At 47.1% G+C, this 23,864-nt stretch overlaps 2 protein-coding genes across 2 annotated transcripts in view; one reads left to right on the top strand and one right to left on the bottom strand.

Moving 5' to 3' along the window:
- Positions 1–23,864, bottom strand: part of LOC139281246 (uncharacterized protein C7orf50 homolog) — a 435,290-nt gene that overhangs the window by 35,637 nt on the left and 375,789 nt on the right. The window lies entirely within an intron of this gene.
- The window catches only part of gpr146 (G protein-coupled receptor 146), a 97,752-nt gene continuing 74,510 nt past the window's right edge, over positions 623–23,864 (top strand). Inside the window, exon 1 of the mRNA XM_070901302.1 lies at positions 623–1,271. The gene's annotated coding sequence lies outside the window, so the exon portion shown is untranslated. The remainder of the gene's footprint in view (positions 1,272–23,864) is intronic.

The raw sequence follows: 23,864 nt of genomic DNA, 5'->3' as shown, positions 1-23,864 counted from the left end.
AATGCTTAACAACCTTTTCCCTCTGCTAGCTGTCACAAGCACTATAGTTTTTGATAGAAAGAAAATGCCAGCAATGTTTCCTCCTAAACACCCCCACCCCCCCCAACACACACACACACACACACCACCACCACCGCCCTTGCCAAAAGATTTTTTTCAAACCAGTCTGGAAATAGTCTGAACTATCTTGCCCTCGTTGAGATTGAAGTGGTTTGTGGGGTTGGGAATGATACAGAGATGTAACTCGTTTCCATGCTGCATAAAAATAAAACCCTTTTATTTGGGGGGGGGGGGCGGAGAAGAATATAAAAGGCTCACGGTGCTGGGGAACACTAGGCTGAATTTTTTTTTAAGTGTGCTGAGGCAGAAGGATTTTCAAAAACAAGCTGGGTAGGAAACATGTCTTCTCCTCTCTCTGTCAGTGAGAAAGCCATTGTGTACAGACTGCACAAGGTGGGGATTGTGAGAGGACTCATTCTGAAGTTTACACGACAGAGGGAGAGGTGGACGGGGTTGCGGGGGTTAATAAAAACAGCCGAGATCTTAGGTGCCTCTTTGGAAATCGTGCCCATGGAATAGGCAACTTGCCAAGACAAGCCTTCTGTGGTGTGACCGCAATGCATTCAGGCTTTAATGAAAAGCAGGCAGTGCACATTACATGGTGTATCTGCTGAGACCCGGCCTCCCTTCAGTGATCACTAAAGAACACTAGACAGAGACATGGGGGGAAGAATAAAGAGAGAAGTGGTTCAGTTATTTCGTGCTTCATTATTTTCAGCAGATACAATCTAGGTCGTCCTGCTTCCTCTGAATACTTGGGACAGTTTATGAACTTTCTCTCTCTCTCTCTCTCTCCCACTCTTCCCTCCTCTCCCTTGCTGTTGACATCGCTCAGTGGCTAGAATGAAAATGAGCTGTTGCTCTGTGCTTGCTGCCGCTGCTGCTGGAGGCTGCTGCACAATCTTGTAGTCGAACTTGCGTTTCCCAGGAAAGGATGGACTTTTCCTTCCCCCTCTAGGAAAGGGGACTCCCACACACCCACCCCCCCCCCCCCCCCCCACACACACACACACACACACAGGCTGGCCAGGGTGCAAGGAACCATGGAATCGCCTCCGATCACTAACCCACAGGCAAGCTGAAGTCACCCACAGCTCTTGTACAAGTGCTTACTGTTAACCAACACGCAAGGACACAGAAAGCTTTTTGGGGAGACAGCGTTGAGAGCAACCTCCAATTTCTTCAGATCCAAGCGCAGGCTCAAAACTGGGGTAAGTGTTTCTTTTATGTTTCCCCCACCCCTTGCTAGACCCCGAAACTAGAAACCAACTGCAATTTTTGTTGTTGCTTGACTCGAGTGTTTCTATGGCAACCACTGGAGCAGAGCTCTTCAGTCACCTGCTTTAAAGCAAACTTTGAGAGTTTTTAAACGGCGCTTCAGCAATTGTCAGCCGCGCATGTTAATTAGGTCCAACCTGTTTTCCACTCACGGATTAAGTGCTCGGTGCACACACACACATTTCCGAAGCCCAGAGAGTACGCGGTGAGAGCTGAATGTGACACTCGCAGAGTGCAGTGCGGTAGTTTATAATTCGATTTCAGACTCAAATGAGATCCAGTAAATTATAGGTCGGGCACCCGGAATTTATCACCGACTGCCCCCAACGAAACAATAAAGTACAGGAGCCGACACCCGGCTACACAGCCATTAGTGAAATATAGACAACACAAAAGTGACAGCATCAGTTTTCCCTTCGCTGACTCACTTACTCAGAGGGGACTAAACATACCGTGGTCAGTCAAGAGTTCTGCTAACTAACAGGGTCTTCAAGACTAAGGGGGTGGGGGGAGAAAAGGAGGAGAATTTGGCAGCAGATTAGGTCTTAACTGCAGGACGGCTCCCAAAGTGAAAGATTACCAAGTTCGAATCGATGTTCTGAGTGGCACCTTTCACACTCGGAAGATTTACACCAGTCCAACAGAAGGCACAGAGGGAGAAATAGGTGCCTCTGCGGCTCCCGTTGGCGCTAGCGAGGCGCAAATGATTTTGCGATCGGGTGCGGCGCTAACATCGACTCCCGCCATATTGGCCGTGAGTTTAGCTGCGGCGCTACGCCCCGATCTCCTGCGCACGGGGACCATGGTGTCATCGCCATGCGTATCGCCCGGGACCCTAATATTGACTTCCACATCGGCAGCTGCAGAAGGCATGCGTCGGGCAGCCAGCTGTTACCGGGGGGGGGGGGGGGGGGTGTCATGATTGACGGCTTGGCAGGCCGGGACCAGGGGCTAAGGGGGGGCTTCCCTGGATGCGTTGCCCAGCTGAGCACACTTGTTGCACCTGCGAACACAAAGTTCCAGATCTGCATCTATCCCTGGCCACCAAACGTGTGACCTGGCAATTGCCTTCATCATGACAATGCCTGGGTGTTCATTGTGAAGTTCTCTAATAAACACCTCTCTGCCCTTCTGTGGCATGACTACTCGGTTTCCCCATAGTAGACAATCGGCCTGAATCAAAAGTTCATCCTTGCGCCTATGAAACGGTTTAAACTCCTCAGGGCATGCCCCTTACGTGGCTGCCCAGTCCCCATTCAGGACACATTTCTTAACTAAAGACAGTAGCGGGTCTTTATTTGTCCAGACTTTAATCTGACGGACTGTCACAAGTGAGCCTTCGCTTTTGAAAGCTTCAACAGCCATGACCATTTCAGTATCATGCTCAGTTTCCCCCTCAGTGATGGCTAGTGGGAGCCTGCTGAGTGCATTGGCACAGTTTTCAGTGCCTGGTCTGTGCCGAATTGTGTAGTCATAGGCGGCTAACGTAAGTGCCCACCTCTGTATGCGGGCTGATGCATTCGCATTTATGGCCTTGTTGTTGGCCAAAAGGGACGTTAGGGGTTTGTGATCTGTCTCCAGCTCAAATTTCCTGCCAAACAGGTACTGGTGCATTTTTTTTTACTGCATATACACATGCTAGCGCTTCCTTTTCTACCATCCCATAGCCCCTTTCTGCCTGGGACAGACATCTGGAGGCATAAGCTACCGGCTGTAACTGACCATTGGCATTCACATGCTGCAACACACACCCGACCCATAGGACAATGCATCACACGTTAAAACTAGTTTCTTACACGGGTCATATAACGTTAACAGTTTGTTGGAGCATAACAAATTGCGTGCTCTATCAAAAGCCCTTTCCTGGCTGTCCCCCCAGACCCAATCGCGACTTTTGCGTAGGAGCACGTGTAGTGGCTCTAACAGCGTGCTCAATTTGGGAAGAAAGTTGCCAAAATAGTTCAGGAGCCCCAGGAACGAATGCAGCTCCGTCGTGTTACGGGGTCTGGGTGCTCTCTGGATCGCTTCCGTTTTGGACGAGTAGGTCTGATCCCGTCTGCTGCTACCCTCCTTCCCAGGAATTCTACCTCCCAAGCTAAGAAGACGCACTTCGCCTTTTTCAGTCGCAGCCCTACCCGGTCCAGTCTGCATAGCACCTCCTCCAGGTTGTGGAGGTGTTCTTCAGTATTGCGACCCGTGATGAGGATGTCGTCTTGAAAAACCACCGTCCTTGGAATGAACTTGAGGAGGCTTTCCATATTTCGTTGGAAGATCGCGGTGGCCGAGCGAATCCCGAACGGACATGTGTTGTACTCAAACAACCCCTTGTGTGTCGTGATGGTGGTCAGCTTCTTCGACTCACTCACCAGCTCCTGGGTCATGTAAGCTGAGGTCAGGTCCAATTTTGAAAAGAGTTTGCCACCGACAGCGTTGCAAAGAGGTCCTCCGCTCTCGGTAGCGGGTACTGGTCTTGGAGTGACACCCGATTGATGGTGGCCTTGTAATCGCCACATATCCTGACCGACCCATCCGCCTTGAGCACCAGCATGATCAGGCTCGCCCAGTCACTGAATTCGACTGGTGAGATGATGCCTTCCCTCAGCAGGCGGTCCAATTCGCCTTCTATCTTTTCCTGCATCACGTATGGCACCGCTCTGGCCTTGTGGTGTACTGGCCTGACGTCCGGGTTTATGTGAATCACTACCTTGGCCCCCATGAAAGTGCCAATGCTGGGTTAAAATAATTAGTCAAATTTGTCCAGGACCTGTGAGCATGATACTCGCTCCACAGAAGAAATTGCATTGACATCGCCCCATTTCCAATTCATGACAGCAAGCCAACTCCTCCCCAGTAGTGCGGGACCGTCCCCCGGGACAATCCAGAGTGGCAACCTGTTCTCCGAATCTTTGTGGGTCACGACTACCGTGGCGCTGCCTAGCACCGGAATGATCTCTTTGTATATGTCCGTAGCAGTGCGTCAATCGGCAATAATTTTGGCCTCCTGGCCTTGGACACCCACAACTTTTCAAACTGTTTGGTACTCATCAGGAACTGGCTGGCCCCCGTGTCTAGCTCCATTAATACATTGAGGAGCACTTTCATCATTATCGGTGGCGTCCTGGTATATGAACTATCTATGTGCTTCACATGAACTCGCTGAACTTCAGCTTCCAGCGATTATCATTCATTTGGCCCAATATTCATTTGGCCTCGTAGGGCTTACATCGGGCCCGCCCTCCTTGCACATCAGCCTGGCTGCAGGCTTCCTGCACATACACACCAAGTGACCGCTGATGTTGCAGTTTCTGCGTATATTGCTCTGGCTGGGTGTTTGCCTCCACACCTCCAGCATGAGCTAGAGGCCCCATTGTTGGAAACAAAAGGTCCATTACCAGTCGATTGTCTCTGACTGTCTCTGTAACTGTCCTTAAGCGCACCATTGACAGGTGTTGATGGCCCCATTACTGGCCACATTGTCCATTGCGATGGCTTGAATTGCCGTTCAACTAGCCATTGTCTCTGTTGAATTCCCCCTTTGGGTTCGACTGCATGCTGGGGCATGTCCAATTGCCCTTGTCTGCCTAGAGAACTGTGTGTTGCGTTAACAATGTTGACTCCCTGGTCGTTTGCCGCATTTGAGCCAAGATTTTTGCCATAAATCATTCTGGTCTCTTCCTCCCCCGAGATAATTGTCTGGGCTATCAGCCGCCGCTTCCAAGGTCAAGTCTTTGGTCTCAATCAGTTTCCTGAAAACCCCAGCGTGCCCAATGCCCTCAATAAAAAAGTCTCGCAGCATCTCCGCTCTGCATGCATCTGGGAACTTACATAGGCTCGCCAGTCGCCGGAGATCTGCCACGAAGTCTGGAACGCTTTGCCCTTCTCGCCGTCGGTGCCTGTAAAACCGGTGTCTCGCCATGTGCGTGCTGCTTGCCAGTTTAAAGTTTTCCCCGATCAACTTACTGAGCTCTTCGAATGTCTTGTCCGCCGGCTTCTCTGGCGCTAGAAGGTCCTTCATCAGGGAGTACGTTCTGGATCCACAAACCGTCAGGAGATGAGCCCTGCGTTTGTCGGCCGAATCCTGTCCCAACCATTCCTTAGTGACAAAACTTTTCTGTAGTCTCTCAATAAAATTGTCCCAATCATCAACTACACAGTACCTCTCTTCTGTGCTGCTAGTGGCCATGCTCGCGTGGTTTAAATTCCAGTTTCTCGTCGCCAATGATATGTCCTTACTATACAGTATAAATGCACACGAGGTCCATACTTGAGAGAAGGTCACTCTGTGACCAGTTATCTTTATTACCAAGACCTCAAGAGAGCGAAGGTGGGTGCAGCTTCCCCTTTTATACCGGAAAGTCCAGGTTAGGAGTGTCTCCCACAAGTTCGCCCCCTGTGGTCAATGTTCTCAAGGTGTACAACTTCGGTCAGCTTATACATGGGTTACAATGACAGTTGAATACATGACACTTCCGCTCGAAGAATTTCTGCGCCACACATTGTTGCAAGTGCGAGCTGATAACAGGACAGCAAGGGCAACGGGGTGTCTGGGGACCCTGGAGAGTGACGGGACCAAGCGTCTATTTCCTTAACCCATGAGATTGAAGGATAGAGAAAGAAACAGAGGAATGGCGGAGAAGGAAATCGGGTGAATTGGAGTCAAATCAAGGACAGAAAGAGAGAGAGAGGAAAGAAAGATTGGATTATTGAGAGAGAGAGAGAGAGAGAGAGAGAGAGAGCGAGAGAGAGTAAAGAGATAGAAATAAAACAAAAATCTAAGGTTTTAAAAATCTCTAACGATGGTTAGTATCTCTAGGAATGTGACTACACAGCCTTAAATTGTTCCCTTTCTGATTGGGAGAGGTTCAGTGGCATTCTAGGAACATAAATCTCCTCATTAAAATGGTCCTTACGTTGCTAAATGCCAGCCCTAACTTTCCGTGCCGAGTTTAGTGGGTAATGCAGCAACTTCATGAAACTCAGCGCGGGGTTGAGGGCGAGCTGCCATTATCACCAGGCTAATCATCCAACGACTCGTGACAATTCACAATTCAAGGGGTATCTCTTCCTCTGGACGATTTACACGTTAATAACGACACGCACCATTAAACTCGCCCTGATTTCGGCAGCAAAATCTGGGCCAACATCCGAGAGGTGTATTTGTCTGCTCGTATGGCCACTATGGACGTAGACTCCAGCTTCCGTTGCGCTCTGTGCACTAGCAACCGTGAGCTTTCCGTTGGGGTCAGTCAGTGGGGCTCGGGCACCATTTCCACCTTCCCCCGCAAGTTAAAAAAAAATTCATCGGCCGTAAAACTTGAAGAACTGTTTGTCCCAATAAGACAGACTAGAAAGGATTCACGCTGTTCAGACTCAAAAGCCCAACAATAAAGCAGGAAAACATTGGTGCAGTACTGATGCTCTGCCACTAGATGCCACTAGCAGGGTTAACAAATCAACGTTACTCTTTTCAACCATCGGGTTTGGATTTTGCATGGAAAGTTGGATGGAATTGGGGAACAAGAGCTCTAAAAACACAGCTAAAAATCCCCTGAATTCCGTGTAATAAAATAAAGGGAATTGATTTATGCAGTGGCCCCCATTAAACAAACAAATATTTTAATCACCTCCCAAAATTTAAAAAAACTTGGAAGCCCATGTAGCAAAAAAATGAATATATTCGGTCACCATAAACCATCATGTCCCCCTCCCCCATTTGTTCTTGGGATACGAGGAGATGCCCAGCAAAGCCTCATTAATTGTCCATCCCTCGTTGGTCTGAGGTAATAACGGGCCTTCTTTAGGTATTGTTTTTAGACTATTGAGTGGATTAGAGGGCATTAAGAATTAACTCCCCAGCGATAGGGTTACCAACTCTGGTTGGGGTTATTCCTGGAGGTTTCATCACATGACCTCCCTCACCCAACTGTCTCACCTGGTCAAACAGCCCTTTTTCACCTTCAATCTCCAATAGTTTTAACTATGATCGGAAAGTGATCAACAAAATGGGGGGAAAAGATTTTTTTTAATGCCTCTATTATTTTTCTCCTGATTTGCTGGAAGCAGATTAATCTCTAATTCCTGGAGACTCCAAGACAATCAAGGCGGATTGGAGTCAGGGATAGGCCAGATTGGGTGGAGGTGCCCGTGAGCTACATGGCGATATTGTGCGATCATTTTTATTTTCTGCTGGCAGTGTGCAAGTTACCTTTGAAATCAGCCGTGGCTCAGTGGGTAGCACACTCATCTCTGAGTCAGAAGGTTGTGGGTTCAAATCCCACTCCAGGGATTTGAACACATAAATCCAGGCTGACACTCCCAGTGCAGTGCACTCCCAGGAGGTGCCGTCTTTCGGATAAGACGTTAAACCGAGGCCCCGGCTGCACTCTCAGGTGGATGTAAAAGATCCCATGGCACTATTTCAAATAAGAGCAGGGGGAGTTCTCCCCGGTGACCTGGCCAATATTTATCCCTCAACCAACATCATTAAAAACAGATTATCTGGCCATTATCACATTGCTGTTTGTGGGAGCTTGCTGTGCGCAAATTGGCTGCTGCGTTTCCTACATTACGACAGTGACTACACTTCATTGGCTGTAAAGCGCTTTGGGATGTCCTGAGATTGTGAAGGCGCTATATAAATGCAAGTCTTTTTTTCCAATCTTAAAATTTGTCATGGTGGTAATGAAATCACGGCCTCTGACTTGCTGGTCCTGTGACATAAAGCAGTGCGCTACTGCGCCCTTTCACGAAACGTGAAGAACATCTGGATGCCTATCTTTGCCACTCCCGACAACCTCAGCCACTCGACTGCTTCGTGAAATATCACATTCTCGGCTGGCGTACAGAAAGGACCGCTGGCTTCAGAGTCAGAAATACCAATCGCAACCACCAGAGTGGATGAATCTTGTCTGGTACAATTCATTTCAAAAGCCCTGTGAATTCCAACAACTTGCTCGCCGATAGAGACGCCTCACGCTTTAAGCTTGTGCACTGATGGCCCAAATTTAAAAAAACGATTTCGGTCTGTCTCGACTGGAAGTCAGAATATAACAGATGCTGTAACTGCTGCCCAGCACTGCTGCCTACAGGAAATGTTTTCATCACGCCCTCTGATCACTGCAATGATACTATTTACAATGCCAACATTTACAATGCATTTTTGCCTTCTAGCTGCTTGTCATTTCAGACTTGGCAATGACTTTGCAATTGTATAGAGGTTTAATTTGAAACAGCCAGATTAGGAAGACTTACATTTATATGGCGCCTTTCACAACCTCAGGACATCACAAAGCTCTTCATTGCCAATGATGTCATTTTGAAGAGTAGTGACTACTGTATTGCAGGGAAACGCGGCAGCCAATTTGCGCACAGCAAGATCCCACAGGCAGCAATGTGATAATGTCCAGATAATCTGTGATTAGCGATGTTAGTTGAGGGTTACATGTTGGCCAAGACTCTAGGGAGGATTTGCCTGCTAACAACAACAACAACAACTTGTATTTATATAGTGCCTTTACCGTAGCAAAACATCCCAACGCGCTTTACAGGAATGTTTTAAGACAAAACAAATAAATTTGGCACCGAGCCACAGAAGAAGAAATTACAGCAGGTGACCAAAAGCTTGGTCAAAGAGGTAGGTTTTAAGGAGCGTCTTAAAAGGAGGAAAGAGAGGTAGAGAGGTGGAGAGGTTTAAGGAGCTTAGGGCCCAGGCAACTGAAGGCACGGCCACCAATGCTGAGCGATTATAATCAGGGATTTTCAAGAGGTCAGAATTAGAGGAGCACAGATATCTCAGGTGGGTTTTGAAGTGTAGTCACTGTTGTAATGTGGGAAACGCGGCAGCCAAGTTGCACACTGCAAGCTCCCACAAACAGCAATGTGATAATGACCAGATAATCTGTTTTGTTACGTTGATTGAGAGATAAATATTGGCCTGGACATCGGGGAGAAGGCCGTGTCTTCTTCAAAATAATGCCATGGGATCTTTTATGTCCACTCTCGCCTCTGAGTCAGAAGGTTGTGCTTTCAAGTCCCACTGCAGGGACCTGAGGGGGCAGACGGGGCCTCGGTTTAACGTCTTATCCCAAAAGACGGCACATCCAACAGTGCAGCACTCCCTCAGCACTGCACTGGAGTGTTAGCCTAGATTTATGTGCTCAAGTCCCCTGAACCCACAAGCTTCTGAGTCAGGGGCGAGAGTGCTACCCACTGAGCCACAGCTGACATGATGTACCCGTCTGCTCTCTCAGATGGATGTAAAAGATCCCACGGCACCATTTCGAAGAACAGCAGGAGCTCGCCCAGGTTTCCTCAACCAACATCACTAAAAACAGATTATCTGGTCATTGCTGCTTGTGATAGATTGATGTGCGCAAATTGGCTGCCGCGTTTCCCACTCTGCAACAGTGATCATACTTTAGTGTCGGCTGTGGCTCAGTGGGCAGCACACTTGCCTCTGAGTCAGAAGGTTGTGGGTTCAAGTCCCACTCCAGGGACTTGAGCGCAAAAAAAAAATCTAGGCTGACACTCCCAGTGCAGTGCTGAGGGTGTGCTGCACTGTCGGAGGTGCCGTCTTTCGGATGAGACGTTAAACCGAGGCCCTGTCTACTCTCTCAGGTGGATGTAAAAGATTCCGTGGCACTATTTTCGAAGAAGAGCAGGAGGAGTTATCCCCAGTGTCCTGGCAAATATTTATCCCTCAATCAACATAACAAAAACAGATTATCTGGTCATTATCACATTGCTGTGTGTGGGAGCTTGCTGTGCGCAAATTGGCTGCCGCATTTCCCACATTACAACAGTGACTACACGCCAAAAGTACTTCATTGGCTGTAAAGCGCCTTGGTACGTCCGGTGGTCGTGAAAGGCGCTACAGAAATACAAATCTTTCTTTTAGTTGTACAGCTTAGACAGTGAGCATGTTGTCTGCAGAAAGGTGGGATGTGCACAAAACAGAATTCACAAAGCTGAGCCGCAGGAGAAGAATTCTGGTGGTTCTTTTCTTCTGGCTTGCCGTGAGGCTTTCCTTTAACGGCAGTGCTTTGTGACCTCTGATACTACATCTCTACAACTACAAATCTCTCTGCTGCCAGTAATCAACCAAGACTGTGGAAAACAAGAGAAGGGAGGCCCCTCTGCTACCATAAATGGGAATCTCATATCTGCTCCAAATATCTGGAGCTGCATTAAGCTCTGGGCACTTTTGTTCAGCAACCAACTTGGCTCGAACTATTAAAAGAGGAATGTTATACTCGCACTCTACTGATATGAATGTATGTCATGCACGACTCTCACACTCATTAGCAGAGAAACTGCATAAATCCCCTGGCTCTGAAATTTGTGGCCTTCGGAGGGGGTGGGGGCGGAGGGGCACAGAACTTCCATCTGCCCACTGACATTGACCCCCCTGACATGATCCGAGATCCTGGGGGGGGTCAAGGTTACTTAAATGTAAAGGGCGGGCGTAGGTTTGCAGGGTAGCGGGGACACCTGGCTGGGCATGGAGGAGAGGGGAGGGAGTCAGAGATGGGGACAGTAGACGGAGAGTTGGGATGGGGAGGGAACGAGGAGGGGGAGGGGAGGGGGGAGGAAGGGAGGGAAAGGGATGGAGGAGAGGGGAGAAAAGGGGAGTGGAGATTAGGGGGAGAGGTAGGGAGGGAAGAGGTGGAGAGGAGGATGGGACATTTTTCTGCGCCATCTTTCTCTGCATCGTTGGTGACCGATTGCATCGCAAAACTATCCTTTACGTTTTCTGTCCACCCCGCTGCCTTAGCAACGGTGGTTGCCAGGGGCCCAATGGTGTGACACTCCCCCCGCCACACCCCACCCCCAAAAACAATGTTGTGGGGTGAAGCATTTTGCTGGGGTATGTGGCATTTATTGCAGAGGCTATGCAGGGTTAAGTATTTTGCTTTTGAGACAATATTTGTCACAGTCAAATTCTGCTGGATAAACAAAACATTTTATCCAAAAAGAAATGGCAGCGCAGATGTGCAAGAGTGCCATGTTATTAAAGTCACTGAGTCAACAAAGGGCATATAAAGAGGTGTTTTTCTTCACAAAGCTGAATCAACAAGATTTCTTGTTCGCCCCATTTCAAACCTTACACATAATTAAGCTTGCGCACAAAGGTTGTAATCTGCAGAGAAAAATATTAATTCAAGCACTGAATCACGCTGCCTGAGCAACGCACCGTTCCCTGTCCAAGCAGAGATCTCGATAACCTGCTCCCCGGACTTCACTGCCTTATCTCCAACTCGAAGAGACGCAAAGTTATCGCTCCTGGCCTGTCACCTGTGGTTCAGTGGGTAGCACTCTCTCTCTCGCCTGTGTGTCAGAAGGTTAGGGGTTCAGTGTCCTACTCCAGAGACTTGAGCACATAATCTGTGCCGACACTCCCCAGTGCAGTGCTGAGGGAGCGCCTCACTGTCGGAGGTGCCGTCTTTCAGATGAGACGTTAAACCGAGGCCCCATCTGCTCTCTGAGGTGGATGTGAAACATCCCCTGGCACTATTCAAAGAGCAGGGAACTTATCCCCGGTATCTTGGCCAATATTTATCCCTTAGCCAATATCAGTAAAGAAAGATTATCTGCCCATTATTACATTGTGGGAGCTTGCTGTGTGCAAATTTGCTGCTGCATTTCATACATTAGAAAGAAAGACTTACATTAATATAGCACCTTTCACGACAACCAGACGTCGCAAAGCACTTTACAGCCAATGAAGTACTTTTGAAGTGTAGTCACTGTTGTAATGTGGGAAAAAGGCAGTCAATTTGCGCACAGCAAGCTCCCACAAACAGCAATGTGATAATGACCAGATAATCTGTTTCTGTTATGTTGATTAAGGGATAAATATTGGTCAGGACACCGGGGATAACTCCCCTGCTCTTCTTTAAATAGCGTTGGAGCGTCAGCCTAGAATTTTGTACTGAGGTCTCTGGAGTGGGACTTGAACCCACAACCTTCATTACTCAGAGGCGAGAGTGCTGCCCCCTGAGCCACAGCTGACACATTACAAAGAATGTTCCATTGGCTGTCATCACAGGCAGTCCCTCGGAATCGAGGAAGACTTGCTTCCACTCCCAAAGTGAGTTCTTTGGTGGCTGAACAGTCTGATACGAGAGCCACAGACCCTGTTACAGGTGGGACAGACATTCGTCGAGGGAAGGGGTGGGTGGGGCTGGTTTGCCGCGCGCTCCTTCCGCTGTCTGCGTTTGACCTCTTCTCGCTCTTTGCGTTGAGACTCGAAGAGCTCAACGCCCTCCCGGATGCACTTTCTCCACCTCGGGCGGTCTTCGGCCATCGGCTGTAAAGCGCTTTGGGATATCCTGAGGTTGTGAATTTAGAGAGGCAAGTCATTTTTTTTTTAAAATCCCATGGGGAAAGGTTTGCTTCTTTGTGAGTTGATGGGTGAACCGGGAAATTGGCGTGGTGCGGAGAATCACGGGCATTAGCGCGTGTTAGACACGGCACGGTGACTGGCTGTAGCACTGAGGGTTGCTGATCACTGCAGCGGCTCAGCGATCCCACCTCCGAGTCAGAACTTTCAAACCCCCACTCAACGAACCAGTTACCAGGGTAACCCGTCCTGTTTCGCTACCCCGGGAGCGGCAAGGACAACTCGGAGCAAGGTTATCGCCCTGTGGTTTCCGCCTCTGTGAGCGGGCACTGCCCATCGTGACGACCCTGAGGAGGGGTCGCTGGCTGGCAAGAAGCAATATTTGGTTCACTCTGGGTCACATGACTAAGGGTTATCCGAGACTTGTACTCAACACACTTTGACATCAGGTCTGTCAGAGCCAATGAATATTTAATAGAGCAGCTGCTGAACCAACAAGAGCTAAAAGCTTAAGTGCTACTGAGTGGATACTCTGGACTTTCGCTTTGTGACTGGATTCTTACTTCACACCATAACACTGTTCATTAAGATCAGGGTCTGTCATCCCCGCGGGGTTCAAAGGGTTAAATTATGAGGAAGAACAGATTGCATAGACTAGGCTTATATTTCCTCGAGAATAGCAGATTAAAGGGTGATCTAATTGAAGTGTTTAAAAATGATTGCATGATTTGATAGGGTTGATAGAACAACAACTTGCATTTATATAGCACCTTTAACAGAGTAAAATGCCCCAAGGTGTTTCACAGGAGTGTTACTGATACTGAGCCACATAAGGAGATGCCTGTATTAAGGTAGGTGACCAAAAGCTTGGTCAAAGAGGTAGGTTTTAAGGAGCGTCTTAGGAGAGAGAGCCGGAGAGGTTGAGGGGGGCAAATTCCAGAGCTTAGGGCCCAGGCAGCTGAAGGCACGGCCACCAATGGTGGAGCATTCTTCAAAATATTGCCATGGGATCTTTTACGTCCACTTGAGAGAGCATGCGAGGCCTCGGTTTAATGGGGATGTGCAAGAGGCCAGAATTGGAGGAGGGCAGATATCTCGGAGGGTTGTGGGGCTGGAGGAGGTGGGGAGGGGGTGAGGCCATGGAGAGATTTGAACCAGGAGGGGGGAAGAGGGGTGAGGACGAGAATTTTAATATCGCGGCGTTGCAGAGTACGGCACCTGCCAGGTGCAGAGCAGCGAGGGCTGTAGCTGTGGATTAATCCAGGCCCTGGGTGGTCAGGCCCAGCCGGCCTACGATGGGCGATTAGATGAGAACCGACTGTGACAAAACCTCCAATGATAATTTGTGGACTGTTTTGTTTTTTGCCGGTGCAGCTTTATGTAATGACAGCTGATAAAATGTCACCGAGGCAAATCTGTGAAAACAGCTCCACATGTAAGCTGTTCGAATCGCAGCGTATGGAATCTGTCTCCAAGGATAGGCTGGAATATTTTCTTTGGAAAAAGTCCACCAGCGATGTACTCTGGACTACAAAAATAAATCAGAGGAAAGAGTTATAGTGTGTAAAAACAACTGTTAATTGCACTGTGCCATAGAGTTCATGCAAACAGACACACTCTTGTGCAGAAAACAGTCTGCTCTGCTATACCATGCATCAACCAAGACTACTTCCTTCCTCTGACTGACTTTAGTATGACTTACCCTCTTGTCCTTGTGTAACTGCATATGGTAAGGTAAAGCAAAATAGCTTATTAAAATTCTATTTGAAACGACTATAGGATTTTCTGCAGTCAGGCATTCCAATTTCTCAAAGTCAAGTCACTCGGCGACTGAACAAGAATTAAATTAGTGCTGATATTCACAACATTTCTTGTGCTCTAAACGTAGAGAGGGTGGGGGGGGGCTCTTCTTCATTGGGCAGGGGACAGTGAGAAATGCTCCCGTATAAATGTATTGGCCGTGCGGCAATGGTTTACACCCCAGTTGGTCAGAGGGAAAGTGGGTAAGCTCAGCCCAATCGTTGGGGAAAGTGTCACCCCGAGGTCATTAAACTAGAAGGGATTCAATTCCCTCACCCCTCCTCATCCCTGCGCTGCCTCGTGGTCACATGCTAGTCAGAGTAGGAATCGCAGGATGGCTCAGATGAATACGTGGCTTGAGGAGTGGTGCAGAAGGGAGCGATTCAAATTCCTGGGGCGTTGGAACCGGTTCTGGGGGAGGTGGGACCAGTACAAACCGGACGGTCTGCACCTGGGCAGGACCGGAACCAATATCCGAGGGGGAGTGTTTGCTAGTGCTGTTGGGGAGGAGTTAAACTAATATGGCAGGGGGATGGGAACCTATGCAGGGAGACAGAGGGAAATAAAAAGGAGGCAGAAGCAAAATATAGAAAGGAGAATAGTAAAAGTGGAGGGCAGAGAAACCCAAGGCAAAAAACAAAAAGGGCCTCATTACAGCAAAATTCTAAAGGGGCAAAGTATGTTAAAAAAACAAGCCTGAGGCTCTGTGCCTCAATGCGAGGAGTATTCGGAATAAGGTGGATGAATTAACTGCTCAGTTAGGAAGGATAGACAGAAAGGAAAAGGAGGCGGGGTGGCGCTGCTCGTTAAAGATGAAATTAATGCAATTGTAAGGAAGGACATTAGTTTGGATGATGTGGAATCGGTATGGGTGGAGATGCGGAATACCAAAGGGCTGAAAACGCGAGTGGGTGTTGTGTATAGACCACCAAATAGTAGTAGTGAGGTTGGGGACAGCATCAAGCAAGAAATAAGGGAAGTGTGCAATGAAGGTACAGCAGTAATCATGGGCGACTTTAATCTACACATTGATTGGGCTAACCTAACTGGTAGCAATGCAGTGGAGGAGGATTTCCTGGAATGTATTAGGGATGGTTTTCTAGACCAATATGTCGAGGAACCAACCAGGGAGCTGGCCATCCTAGACTGGGTATTGTGTAATGAGAAGGGACTAATTAGCAATCTTGTGCGAGGCCCCTTGGGGAAAAGTGACCATAATATGGTAGAATTCCTTATTAAGATGGAGAGTGACAAAGTTAATTCGGAAACTAGGGTCCTGAGCTTAAGGAAAGGTAACTTCGATGGTATGAAGCATGAATTGGCTAGAATAAACTGGCAAATGATACTAAAAGGGTTGACGGTGGATAAGCAATGGCAAACATTTAAAGATCACATGGATGAACTTCAGCAAATGTACATCCCTGTCTGGAGTAAAAATAAAACTGGGAAGGTGGCTCAACCATGGCTAACAAAGGAAATTAAGGATAGTGTTAAAGCCAAGGAAGAGGCATATAAATTGGCTAGAAAAAACAACAAACCTGAGGACTGGGAGAAATTTAGAATTCAACAGAGGAGGACTAAGGGTTTAATTAAGAGGGGAAAAATAGAGTACAAGCGGAAGCTTGCAGGGTATATAAAAACTGACTGCAAAAGCTTCTATAAATATGTGAAGAGAAAAAGATTAGTAAAGACAAACGTAGGTCCCTTGCAGTCGGATTCAGGTGAAATTATAATGGGGAACAAAGAAATGGCAGACCAATTGAACTAATACTTAGGTTCTGTTTTCACGAAGGAAGATACAAATAACCTTCTGAAGGTACTAGGGGACAGTGGGTCTAGTGAGAAGGAGGAACTGAAGGATATCCTTATTAGGCGGGAAATTGTGTTTGGGAAATTGATGGGATTGAAGGCCGATAAATTCCCGGGGCCTGATAGTCTGCATTACAGAGTGCTCAAGGAGGTGGCCCTAGAAATAGTGGATGCATTGGTGATCATTTTTCAACAGTCTAGCGACTCTGGATCAGTTCCCATGGACTGGAGGATAGCTAATGTAACACCACTTTTTAAAAAAGGAGGGAGAGAGAAAACGGGTAATTATAGACTGGTTAGCCTGACATCGGTAGTTGGGAAAATGTTGGAATCGATCATGAAGGACAAAATAGCAGCGCATTTGGAAAGCGGTGACAGGATCCGATCAAGTCAGCATGGATTTATGAAAGGCAAATCATGCTTGACGACTCTTCTGGAATTTTTTGAGGATGTAACTAGTAGAGTGGATAAGGGAGAACCAGTGGATGTGGTGTATTTGGACTTTCAGAAGGCTTTTGACAAGGTTGCGCACAAGAGATTGTTGTGCAAAGTCGAAGCACATGGTATTGGGGGTAATATACTGACGTGGATAGGGAACTGGTTGGCAGACAGGAAGCAGAGAGTCGGGATAAACGGGTCCTTTTCAGAATGGCAGGCAGTGACTAGTGGAGTGCCGCAGGGCTCAGTGCCGGGACCCCAGCTCTTTACAATATACATTAACGATTTGGATGAAGGAATAGAGTGTAATACCTCCAAGTTTGCAGATGACACTAAACTGGGTGGCGGTGTGAGCTGTGAGAAGGATGCTAAGAGGCTGCAGGGTGATTTGGACAGGTTAGGTGAGTGGGCAAATGCATGGCAGATGCAGTATAATGTAGATAAATGTGAGGTCATCCATTTTGGGGTCAAAAACACAAAGGCAGATTATCTGAATGGCGGCAGATTAGGAAAAAGGGAGGTGCAACGAGACCTGGGTGTCATGGTTATCAGTCACTGAAAGTGGGCACGCAGGTACAGCAGGCGGTGAAGAAGGCAAATGGCATGTTGGCCTTCATAGCTAGGGGATTTGAATATAGAAGCAGGGAGGTCTTGCTGCAGTTGTACAGGGCCTTAGTGAGGCCTCACCCAGAATATTGTGTTCAGTTTTGGTCTCCTAGTCTGAGGAAGGACGTTCTTGCTATTGAGGGAGTGCAGCAAAGGTTCACTAGACTGGTTCCACGGATGGCTGGGCTTTCATATGAGGAGAAACTGGATCAACTGGGCCTTTATTCACTGGAGTTTAGAAGGATGAGAGGGGATCTCATAGAAACAGATAAGATTCTGACGAGACTGGACAGGTTAGATGCAGGAAGAATGTTCCCGAGGTTGGGGAAGTCCAGAACCAGGGGGCATAGTCTTAGGATAAGGGGTCGGCCATTTAGGACTGAGATGAGGAGAAACTTCTTCACTCAGAGAGTTGTTAACCTGTGGAATTTCCTGCCGCAGAGAGTTGTTGATGCCAGTTCACTGGATATATTCAAGAGCGAGTTAGATATGGCTCGTACGGCTAAGGGGATCAAGGGGTATGGAGAGAAAGCAGGAAAGGGGTACTGAAGGAATGATCAGCCATGATCTTATTGAATGGCGGTGCAGGCTCGAAGGGCCGAATGGCCTACTCCTGCACCTATTTTTCTATGTTTCTACATCAAGAGCAGCTGATGTCGAGGAAGCAATTTGCCTACACAATAACCGATTGGGTAGCCGACTGTAATGTATTTGCTTCACGGGTTCTTTGCTTAAGAATCCATAGCAACACATTGCTATTAAGAACGAGTTGGTTTATTAGCAAAAAGTTGAACAATCACACTACACATTACCAGTTCATCCACAGGGCTCACAACCACCTGCCTCATCGTGGATCCCCCGAACCCAACTGGCTGGGGTTTTATTGAGTCTTGTGTACATCACGTGACTGGCTAAGCCACTCCCAACTCAACAGCTCTACAAACCTGTGAATATACTCACCAGGGGCACACCAATCCTCCAGAATTGTCCTGGAGTCTCCCGGAATTAAAGATTAATCTCCTGGACATTTCTCACCTGGAGATTGTGTTTATTTGGCAATAAACGGCCAGGAGAAAAAGTTTAGGGGCAAAAAAAAAAAGTTTTTTTTTCAACAATTTTCTTTGAACATTGAAGCTGTGAAAGAAATTCTTTGACTGGGTGGGGCGGGTGGAGGTGAGAAGTCCTGTGATAGAACCTCCAGGAACACGTCCAACCGGAGTTTGCAACAGTTGTCACGGTATAATTGATTCCTCTTAATAATAAGTTGTTTAATTCAAGTTGCCCAATCAAATGATTGACATTTATAAATGGAATTATTCAAGCAATCAGGAGTAGACTGTACTTCAAAAATTGTGAAGTATTTTGAGATCCTTCAATGCGATGCATGCAAAATAATGCATGCCTATATTATCTTGGGTGGAACACACTGTGTGGTCTCAAGAGGGGATTAACTTTGTACTTAACTTAAAAACAGTAACTCGATATATGCCACATCTTGAACATTTTTCTTTTCTCAAAGATTTTTATGCTCATCAATGTGAGCTATGTTAGTGCTGGTGAATATACCATTATGCTCCCTCAGGACAAGTATACAACGACCGGATCCATATAGTGAAGCTCGTTATATTCTGCCCCAAAAATATGCCTCACCACCCCTGACATCACCAGTGTGACAGATTTCCATTTCCCACACTAGACATCCTTTGGCCTCTCTGGGTGAGAGTGCCAATTGGTGTTTGAGTAGGGTCAGTAGCTCCTCCCCTACAAGGTATTGGCTTGAGGCGGCCCAAACTCATTTTATATTGGACCCTTGCAGCCAGTAGATCGAGGAGACTTACATCCCATCATTCCATTCGGCATTTGAACCCAGGCCACTCAGCGAAAGGTCGAATGATTCAAGGGAGGAGGATCTAAGGTTTGAAGGGGGGGGTCCAAGGTTTGAAGGGGGGTCCAAGGATTGCGAGGGGGTCTAATACAGGGATATAATGATTGGGAGGGATCTAATGATTGAAGGCTGTCTGCGAACTAATGGGGGTCCAATGATCGATGGGGGGGGGGTCTAATGATTGACGGGTGGGGGGAGTCTAATGATTGACGGGGGGGGGGGGGAGTCTAATGATTGATGGGGGGAAGGGGGAGTCTAATGATTGATGGGGGGTGAAGTCTACTGATTGACATGGGGTGGAGTCTAATCATTGACGGAGGGTCTAATGATTGACGGGGGTGGAGTCTCATAATTGACAGGGGGTGGAGTCTAATGATTGATGGGGGGTCTAATGATTGACATGGGGTGGAGTTTAATGATTGACGGGAGGTGGAGTATAATGATTGACGGAGGGGTGGAGTCTAATGATTGTTAGGGGTTTTAATGATTGACGGGGGTGGAGTCAAATGATTGACAGGGGGTGGAGTCTAATGATTGACAGGGGTGGAGTCTAATGATTATTGGGGGTTCTAATGATTGATGGGGGTGGAGTCTAATGATTGACGGGGGCTGGAGTCTAATGATTGACGGGGGCTGGAGTCTAATGATTGACGGGGGCTGGAGTCTAATGATTGACGGGGGCTGGAGTCTAATGATTGACGGAGGGGTGGAGTCTAATGATTGACGGGGGTGGAGTCTAATGATTGACGGGGTGGAGTCTAATGATTGGGGGTGGAGTCTAATGATTGACGGGGATGGAGTCTAATGATTGAGGGGAGGGTCTAATGTTTGACAGGGTGCTTCAATGCTGCTTTGTCATTCACACCAGACTCAAAACGGTAACACGTCTCTCCATTGGCTCCGCTACAGCTTACAAATCCTCAATGGGATAAAGTAAATCCGAAACACGACTGCTTGAGATCTTCTGCGAGTGCTTAATTTCATAAACAAGAAATGTTAGTGTGCCTGCGTTGGCGGTATTTACCGAGCGCGATTACAGAAACGATTTGAACTTGCACAACCACACAGGACCTCCTGCTGCAGAGTGGTTGAGTGTTCCTCTACAAAAAACAAAACACGTGCCACAAGTTGTTTTACAGCCCACCAGGAATTGAATTTATTCCAACCATTTCTCACTTTGTGGCATTTCAGACGATTCCTTTCTTGACTCCAGAGAAATGGGCAGAGACTGAACCTCTCGGTTAATGAACATCAGAATCCAACTCTATATCGGTCTCGATTGGTACGTCTCTACTGAGCCAGATTTGGCAGCTCTCCCATGAACACCAGTCAGTTCTGCCGGAACAGAGCATCTGCTGGTTGAAAATAGGGTTGGACGTATTCTTGGAGGTTTCATCACATTACCTCCTCCCCCCCCCCCCCCGCCCCCAATTTCTGGTCAAACAGCCTTTTCTCCTATCTCCAATATCTTTATATCTAATAAATCAAAGTGGTCAAAGAAATTAGGAACAAAATACTAAATAGAAAGAAAGATTTGCATTTATATAGCACCTTTCACCACCACTGGACATCTCAAAGTGCTTTGCAGCCAATGAAGTACTTTTTGAAGTGTGGTCGTTGTTGTAATGAGGGAAATGCGGCAGCCAACTCGCGCACAGCAAGCTCCCACAAACAGCAATGTGATAATGACCAATTCGTCTGTTTTTGTTATGTTGATTGAGGGATAAATATTGGGGACACCGAGGATAATGCCCCTGCTCTTCTTCGAAACAGTGCCATTAATTTGTTTAAAGCCCCTATGGTTTTGCTCCTGGGTTTTGGCTGACAGCAGTGTGCAGGAGATGAATCTTCAGTCCCTGGAGCAATCCTGAAGAGTGAATACTGTACATTCCCATCGGACAGTTGGCACAAGACTCAGTCCAGGTGAATGGATCATAGAAAGCCGCTTTAAGGTACCACATTGCTGTTTGTGGGAGCTTGCTGTGCGCAAAATAAGCTGCCGTGTTTCCTCCATTACAACAGTGACCACACTTCAAAAGTACTGTGTGTATTGGATGGTACGGTCATTGATTTGACTCTAGGGAATTGTTTTTTTTTCAAATGCAGTCGTGTCATAAGTTATTCAGGGTTGTTTCAGCAGGAAGACAGTTTCATTTCAGTTTCTCGTACAGTTTTGACAAAATTCAAGAGGGAGCGGATTGCAAAATATTGTGTGTAATTATGTGACAAGTACCAACGTGATTGAGATGAAACACAGAGATTGATTGCATTGTCAGCAGGTATCACTTTATAAATGCAGACATCACCTCACTTATGTTCATGTAAATTACATAACTGCTATTCCCCTAACAGTTTTTGTGATTCATTTGTTATTCAAGGGTTGATCCATGTTGTAGCATGTTGTATGCATTTATGTCGTGCTTTTAATGTAGTATACCATTCCAAGGCGCTTTAGTGGAACATAATCAAACAGAAATTTGACACTAAGCCACGGAGGGAGATACTACGAGAGGCTTGCTTAAATAGGTGGGTCTTAAAGAGCATCTTAAAAGAGGAGAGGGAGGTACAGAAGGTGGGTGGGGGGGGAGGTTTAGGGAGGGAAATCCAGAGCTTGGGGCCCAGGCAGCTGAAGGAACGGCCACCAATGGTGGCGCGATGAAAGTCAGGGATGCACAAGAGGCCAGAATTAAAGGAGCGCCGAGATCAATACAAACATTGGTGGTCATTTTCCAACATTCTATCGACTCTGGATCAGTTCCTATGGACTGGAGGGTAGCTAATATAACACCACTTTTTAAAAAAAGGAGGGAGAGAGAAAACAGGGAATAATAGACCGGTTAGCCTGACATTGGTAGTGGGGAAAATGTTGGAATCAATTATTAAAGATGAAACAGCAGCACATTTGGAAAGCAGTGACAGGATCGGTCCAAGTCAGCATGGATTTATGAAAGGGAAATCATGCTTGGCAAATCTTCTAGAATTTTTTGAGGATGTAACTAGTAGAGTGGATAAGGGAGAACCAGTGGATGTGGCGTATTTGGACTTTCAAAAGGCTTTTGACAAAGTCCCACACAAGAGATCGGTGTGCAAAATTAAAGCACATGATATTAGGGGTAATGTACTGACGTGGATAGAGATCTGATTGGCAGGCAGGAAGCAAAGAGTAGGAATAAACGGGTCCTTTTCAGAATGGCAGGCAGTGACTAGTGGGGTACCGCAAGATTCGGTGCTGGGACCCCAGCTATTTACAATATACATTAATGATTTAGACGAAGGAATAGAATGTAATATCTCCAAGTTTGCAGATGACACTAAGCTGGGTTGCAGTGTGAGCTGTGAGGAGGATGCTAAGAGGCTGCAGGGTGACTTACAAAGGTTAGGTCAGTGGGCAAATGCATGGCAGATGCAGTATAATGTAGATAAATGTGAGGTTATCCACTTTGGTGGCAAAAATAGGAAGGCAGAATATTATCTGAATGGTGACAGATTAGGAAAAGAGGAGGTGCAACGAGATCTGGCGGTCATGGTACATCAGTCATTGAAAGTTGGCATGCAGGTACAGCAGGCGGTAAAGAAGGCAAATGGCATGTTGGCCTTCATAGTAAGAGGATGAGAGTATAGGAGCAGGGAGGTCTTACTGCAGTTGTACAGGGCCTTGGTGAGGCCACATCTTGAATATTGTGTAGTTTTGGCCTCCTAATCAGAGGAAGGACATTCTTGCTATTGAGGGAGTGCAGTGAAGGTTCACCAGACTGATTCCTGAAATGGCAGGACTGACATATGAAGAAAGACTGGATCGACTAGGCTTATATTCACTGGAATTTAGAAGAATGAGAGGGGATCTCATAGAAACATATAAAAGTCTGATGGGATTGGACAGATTAGATGCAGGAAGAATGTTCCCGATGTTAGGGAAGTCCAGAACCAGGGGTCACAGTCTAAGGATAAGGGGTAAGCCATTTAGTACCGAGATGCGGAGAAACTTCTTCACCCAGAGAATTGTGAGCCTGTGGAATTCTTTACCACAGAAAGTTGTTGAGGCCAGTTCGTTAGATATAATCAAAAGGGAGTTAGATGTGACCCTTATGGCTAAAGGGATCAAGGGGTATGGAGAGAAAGCAGGAATGGGGTACTGAAGTTGCATGATCAGCCATGATCTTATTGAATGGTGGTGCAGGCTCGAAGGGCCGAATGGCCTACTCCTGCACCTATTTTCTATGTTTCTAGTACTGTCAAATCCTGCGCAGCAGTCAGTGCAGATTTGTTGCTGCGTACAGGCTGCACGGGAACACTTTAATCTTGGCACGCTTAGCGCAAAATGTAACTGTGGGCAATAAACATGATGATTGAAATTGGTTTTCACATTACGATGATGTACTTGATAATGTGTATCTCCTGCACATACATTGCAGAATTGGACTCGTTACACCAGTAATCAGCATGGGATTCCAGCCAGCTTCACTCACCCACTTCAATACTAATTAAATCCCAAAGGTATTTGTTTGTAGCCCACAGGTGCAAGAATATTTGGCACTGGACACCTGGTGTAATGAACAGCAAGCCAATCAGTATGCAAAAGTGAAAGACAAGTTAGCCAGAGAGGACAAAAGCAAAATACTGCGGATGCTGGAATCTGAAACAGAAACA

Source organism: Pristiophorus japonicus, chromosome 15, assembly GCF_044704955.1.
Source record: "Pristiophorus japonicus isolate sPriJap1 chromosome 15, sPriJap1.hap1, whole genome shotgun sequence".
NCBI lineage: Eukaryota > Metazoa > Chordata > Chondrichthyes > Pristiophoridae > Pristiophorus > Pristiophorus japonicus.
This window is presented reverse-complemented; position numbering and strand designations above follow the sequence as displayed.